Below are 6,028 nucleotides of genomic sequence, written 5' to 3'. Positions count from 1 at the left end.
AAAATCAAAGAAAAAAAAAAAAAAATAAGGCCTCGGCCTTGTTCTGCCTTATTGCTTATTGTTAGTACATCTATTTTCCTTCAATTCTATTTTTGTTCATATGGAATGTCAAATAATAAAAGGTTTAGTTCTATCCATTGCCAATGCTTTCGTTTGTTACGCACTTGTTATATTCGAGTCAATCAAATCGGTTAAAAATTGTTGTTCATATTGAAATGAATCGAGATTGATGAGGAGTTAGTCAATGATGCTCGAACACGGACTTGTTTTGAGTGCCTATTTATTTTCTATCGGTATTTATGGATTGATCACAAGTCGAAACATGGTTAGAGCACTTATGTGCCTTGAGCTTATACTGAATGCGGTTAATCTAAATCTCGTAACATTTTCTGATTTATTTGATAGTCGTCAATTAAAAGGAGACATTTTATCGATCTTTGTTATAGCTATTGCCGCCGCTGAAGCAGCTATTGGACCGGCTATTGTTTCGTCGATCCATCGTAACAGAAAATCAACTCGTATCAATCAATCAAATTTGTTGAATAAATAATCGTAGTCGTAATGATATAGATATAAATAAACACAGATATCCTTCTATATATTCTATATATATATATATATATGGATAGAATATGGATAAATAGATATAATTTATCTAATTCTAAAATTAGAATTAACATGTCTAACTAATTCATGTTTGCCGAAACGTAAGAAATCAAAGTATCCTGGCTCTTTCTCATGAACAGATCCAGCAATCTATTGATTCTAAAAAAACAAATTAAGGTAACCCACTGATTCGTCTGGTGTCTAGAATACATGATTTATTTACTACTTCTTTTTTTACCAGATCGAAAATCAAATTAATAATAATAATATTCAAAAATTTTATATATCCAATGTCACATTCAGTAAAGATTTATGATACCTGTATAGGATGTACTCAATGTGTACGAGCGTGTCCCACAGATGTATTGGAAATGATACCTTGGGACGGCTGTAAAGCTAAGCAAATAGCTTCTGCTCCAAGAACGGAGGACTGCGTAGGTTGTAAAAGATGTGAATCCGCTTGTCCAACGGATTTCTTGAGCGTCCGGGTTTATTTATGGCATGAGACAACTCGCAGTATGGGTCTAGCTTATTGATACGTTCTAGAAAACTCCACTTGAATACATTTGATTCCTCTTTACCGACAAAGACCCGTACTCGGGAAAATAGAATAGAATATATTATTCTGGGGGCGGGTCTTTCTGGTCAAAGTCTATCTTGTCTTTACCACGAGCTATTTTCCTTGGTTAACAATAATTGTTATTTTGCCGATATCCGCGGGTTTGTTAATTTTTTTTCTCCCTCATAGGGGGAATAAGGGGGTTAGATGGTATACTATGTGCATATGCTTTTTAGAGCTGCTTCTAACAACCTATGCATTCTGTTATCATTTCCAATTCGACGACCAATTAATCCAATTGGAGGAGGATTATAAATGGATAAATATTTTTGATTTTCACTGGAGACTGGGAATTGATGGACTTTCCATAGGACCCATTTTACTAACGGGATTCATTACTACTTTAGCTACCTTAGCGGCTTGGCCAATTACTCGGGATTCTCGATTGTTCCATTTCCTTATGTTAGCAATGTACAGTGGTCAAATAGGATTATTTTCCTCTCGAGACCTTTTACTTTTTTTCGTCATGTGGGAGTTAGAATTAATTCCTGTTTACCTACTTCTATCCATGTGGGGGGGTAAGAAACGTTTGTACTCAGCTACAAAGTTCATTTTGTACACTGCAGGGGGTTCCATTTTTCTTTTAATAGGAGTTCTAGGTATGGGTTTATACGGGTCGAATGACCCAACATTAAATTTTGAAACATCAGCTAATCAATCATATCCCGCGGCATTGGAAATAATATTATATTTGGGCTTCCTTATTGCTTATGCTGTCAAATCACCGATTATACCCCTACATACATGGTTACCAGATACCCATGGGGAAGCACATTACAGTACATGTATGCTTCTAGCCGGAATCTTATTAAAAATGGGAGCATATGGATTGATTCGGATCAATATGGAATTATTACCCCATGCTCATTCTATATTTTCTCCATGGTTGATGATAGTAGGAGCAATTCAAATAATCTATGCAGCTTCAACTTCTCCTGGTCAAGGCAATTTTAAAAAGAGAATAGCCTATTCTTCCGTATCTCATATGGGTTTCATAATTATAGGAATTGGTTCCATAACCGATACGGGACTCAACGGAGCCATTTTACAAATAATCTCTCATGGATTTATTGGTGCTGCACTTTTTTTCTTGGCGGGAACGAGTTATGATCGAATACGTCTTGTTTATCTCGACGAAATGGGCGGAATTGCGATCCCAATGCCAAAAATATTTACCATGTTCAGTAGTTTTTCGATGGCTTCTCTTGCATTGCCGGGAATGAGTGGTTTTGCTTCGGAGTTATTAGTTTTTTTTGGAATAATTACTAGCTCTAAATATTTTATAATTCCCAAAATACTAATTACTTTTGTAATGGTTATTGGAATTATATTAACTCCTATTTATTCATTATCTATGTTACGCCAGATGTTCTATGGATACAAGCTTTTCAATGTTACAAACTCTTATTTTTTTGATTCTGGACCACGAGAATTATTTATTTCGACCTGTATCTTTTTACCTGTAATAGGTATTGGTCTTTATCCCGATTTCGTTCTCTCGTTATCAGTTGACAAGGTCGAAGCTATTCTATCTAAATTTTTTATAAATAATTAGATAGAATAAGACATAAAGTCAAAAACTCCTTTGATTTTTAAAATCATTTTATTTTCTATAACTATAAATGAAAAAATCAAAAGAAAAAGAGTGAAGTGGTTTTGAATTGTAATCAGAAACATCCGGAGTTTTTGAGAACCAATGTAATGGTTCTCAAAAACTCGAAAAACTTTCGCTATCTAAGGGGACCACTATGGACTCTTCAAGCTTTTTCTTCAATTAGATGTTAATGTGAATGAACCATAACTATGTAGTCCTACCCCTAATAGATTGACCCCGAAATAACATATCCAAATTATAAGAAATCCCGCAGAAGCCACAATTGCGGAATTCACACCTTGCAAACTTTGAGCCGTTCTAGTATGTAAATAAATTGCGAATATGGTCCAAGTAATAAATGCCCAAGTTTCCTTAGGGTCCCAATTCCAATAAGATCCCCATGCCTCATTAGCCCATACTGCTCCCGAAAGAATACCTATGGTTAAAAAAGTAAATCCTAGACTAATAACACGATAACTCCAATGATCCAACCGTCGAGTAAATTGAGACTTGTGATAATTTCTAAATGAAAGAAAGGAGGTGCTTTGTAAAACACTTCCTTTTTCATTTAAGTATTGTATCTCATCAAAATAAAATGATCCAATTAGTAAATTTTTACTTTTATCAAGAATATCTATGTTTTTTCTAAGTGTAATGACTAAAAGAGCTACTGATAATAACGATCCGCATAAAAGAGCTGCGTAGCTCAATAACATCATACTCACGTGCATCATTAACCACTGGGATTGTAGAGCAGGCACTAATATTGCGGATTGCTGCATTTCAGTTAAAAGTCCCGAAGTGGCAAAGCCTTGAGTCAAAATAGTACCTGGAGCTGTTATTGCGCTTAAATCATTTTTATGGTTCCGTATTTTCGAAACCATATGAAAAATGGAGAAACTCCACGAAAGGAACATTAATGATCCATATAAATCATTTAATGGGAAATGTCTCGAATAAATCCAACGAGTAACTAATAATCCTGTTATACAGAAAAAAGTAACTATCATACCTTTTTCTGACGAATCACATAGTCCTACGATTTTCATGAACTAGTAATTTCATTAAATGAATCGTAATGACAATTGAAATGATCGAAAAAGAGATGTGAGTTAATATATGTTCTAAAGTATCAAATATCATAAAAAACGATTAAAAAAAAAAAGAAAAGGGGGTTTTCAATTATAGAAATCCGGAATTGAATTCAGTATAGGATCTATTGTGCCCTTTTAGAGAATGCCGCCACTCGGATTCGAACCGAGATGCTCTGGCACTGCTTCCTAAGAGCAGCGTGTCTACCAATTTCACCATGGCGGCTTGATCGAAATAATAATAGCCCAGATTAGATTCATTCGTCGATGCAATCAATGTTATTTATTTTCCGAAATATTAGAAAGGAATGGTTGAATAAAAAAAAATTGTTCAAATAAATATTTGAACGTTCAATAATACTTAGCTTAGTATCATGATATGTTATCAGTTTTAACAATGGGATTTCATGTAGTATAAGTTTTCCCGGAACAGTTGGATTTAGATGATTATGTCCTTAGTCTACATATATAACTAAGAATTTCCTTTTCCAATCTATTTCTGTATAATTCATTTTCCATTTATCTGATTTAATGCATGCGAAAAAAAAAAACAAGTGAAGTGATGGGGAAAATGACAATCCCCATCTCGTGAATTATAAAAACATAAAAAGTGAAATCCTTATCTTGTATGTAACTGCTTTTGTTTGAAGTTTGAAAAAAAAAAAGAGTCCCTTTTTTAGACTCCCGTTAGACAGAAAAATGGAATTCGTTTTCTACATGCGAAAATAAAATATCGGGTTCTATCTCATATGGATGAGTTCAAAACATTAGTTAATGTAAATTATTAATTTTCTATTGTATATTGTAAATCATCCAATTCATCGAGTGATATTGATTTAGAGTATTGTATTCCAAGGCCTTATTATTGTCGCACAAAAAAACTTTTTGAATGCCCAGTAGAAATAGATTTAGCTAGGGATAAAGCCTTTTCCCTGGCCCAATAACCTCTTTTTTTCCAAATATTTCTACGAATACGCTTCTTTGACATAGAAGTACGTTTCTTTGGAACTGCCATCTTAAAATAAAAAAGTTACTCATTTAGATAGTTGGATGTGAAAGACATGTATTGCTCAAAAAGGATCGTTCTTTCTATCTTTCTATTCATTATCCATATTTATTCTATAGCGAATACCCTCTTGATTTGATTACATAAAAAATATGGATACATGTACATCGATATAGTATCACTCGGGATAAAAATAAAATAAAAAATAAAAGTTTAAGATAAGAGCAGAACCCTTACCTATACTTACCTATATCTAATTTAAGAAAACAATAATGTAACATTTTCTATTATCTATTAATTAATAAATTTAATCAATCTCGAAAGTAGAGTATCCATAATTATTAATTATTAATATTAAATAAAGACTAATAAAATTAATTGATAAAGAAAAAGAATATTAATTGGAGTAATCCTTTATTTAAGTTTTATGCAAAATAACGAGTATTATAGGATTTCTAATAAACATAAGTTTTTTTTATTGGAATAAAAGCTAATCAATCAGTTCCACAATGAATTAGTTAGTAACTAGTCCTAAACTAACTAAAATAACTCGATCTTTATTAGATCGAGTTATTGGCAAATGCTATATTCCAGAATCAAGAATCAAGTCTTTTTTTTTGATAGAATTTTGTCTTACTATATGGATATAAATCGCCGTAGTATTAGAATGATTGAAAATCTCATACTCTGTTCTATATGTTATGTTAATAAATATCTTATTAATTACTAAGCATTAATAGTAAAATTAAAATAGTAATTTAATTTGGTTATTTGAGGAAATGCAACTTCTCAATTCGAATAATTGGAAGATTTTAAATATCTGGTAAAGAATCAAAATAATTAATGATTTCAAATCATATTTCATATTTGAGTTCTCTTAATGAAATAAAGGCTGGTGAATCGGAAACAATTAAATAAAAAAAAAAAGGTTTTATTTTATGGAACATACATATCAATATGCATGGATCATACCTTTCATTCCACTTCCAGTTACTATATTAATAGGATTGGGACTTCTGCTTGTTCCGACCGCAACAAAAAGCATTCGCCGTGTGTTGGCTTTTCCTAGTGTTGCATTGCTAAGCATAGCGCTGGGGTTTTCGGCCGATCTA

This window comes from Aristolochia californica, unplaced genomic scaffold (genome assembly GCF_029961685.1).
Source record: "Aristolochia californica isolate CCGP_79_NKW_82.1479 unplaced genomic scaffold, dmAriCali1.0.hap1 SCAF_255, whole genome shotgun sequence".
Lineage (NCBI taxonomy): Eukaryota > Viridiplantae > Streptophyta > Magnoliopsida > Piperales > Aristolochiaceae > Aristolochia > Aristolochia californica.
Note: the sequence above shows the minus strand (reverse complement) of the source record.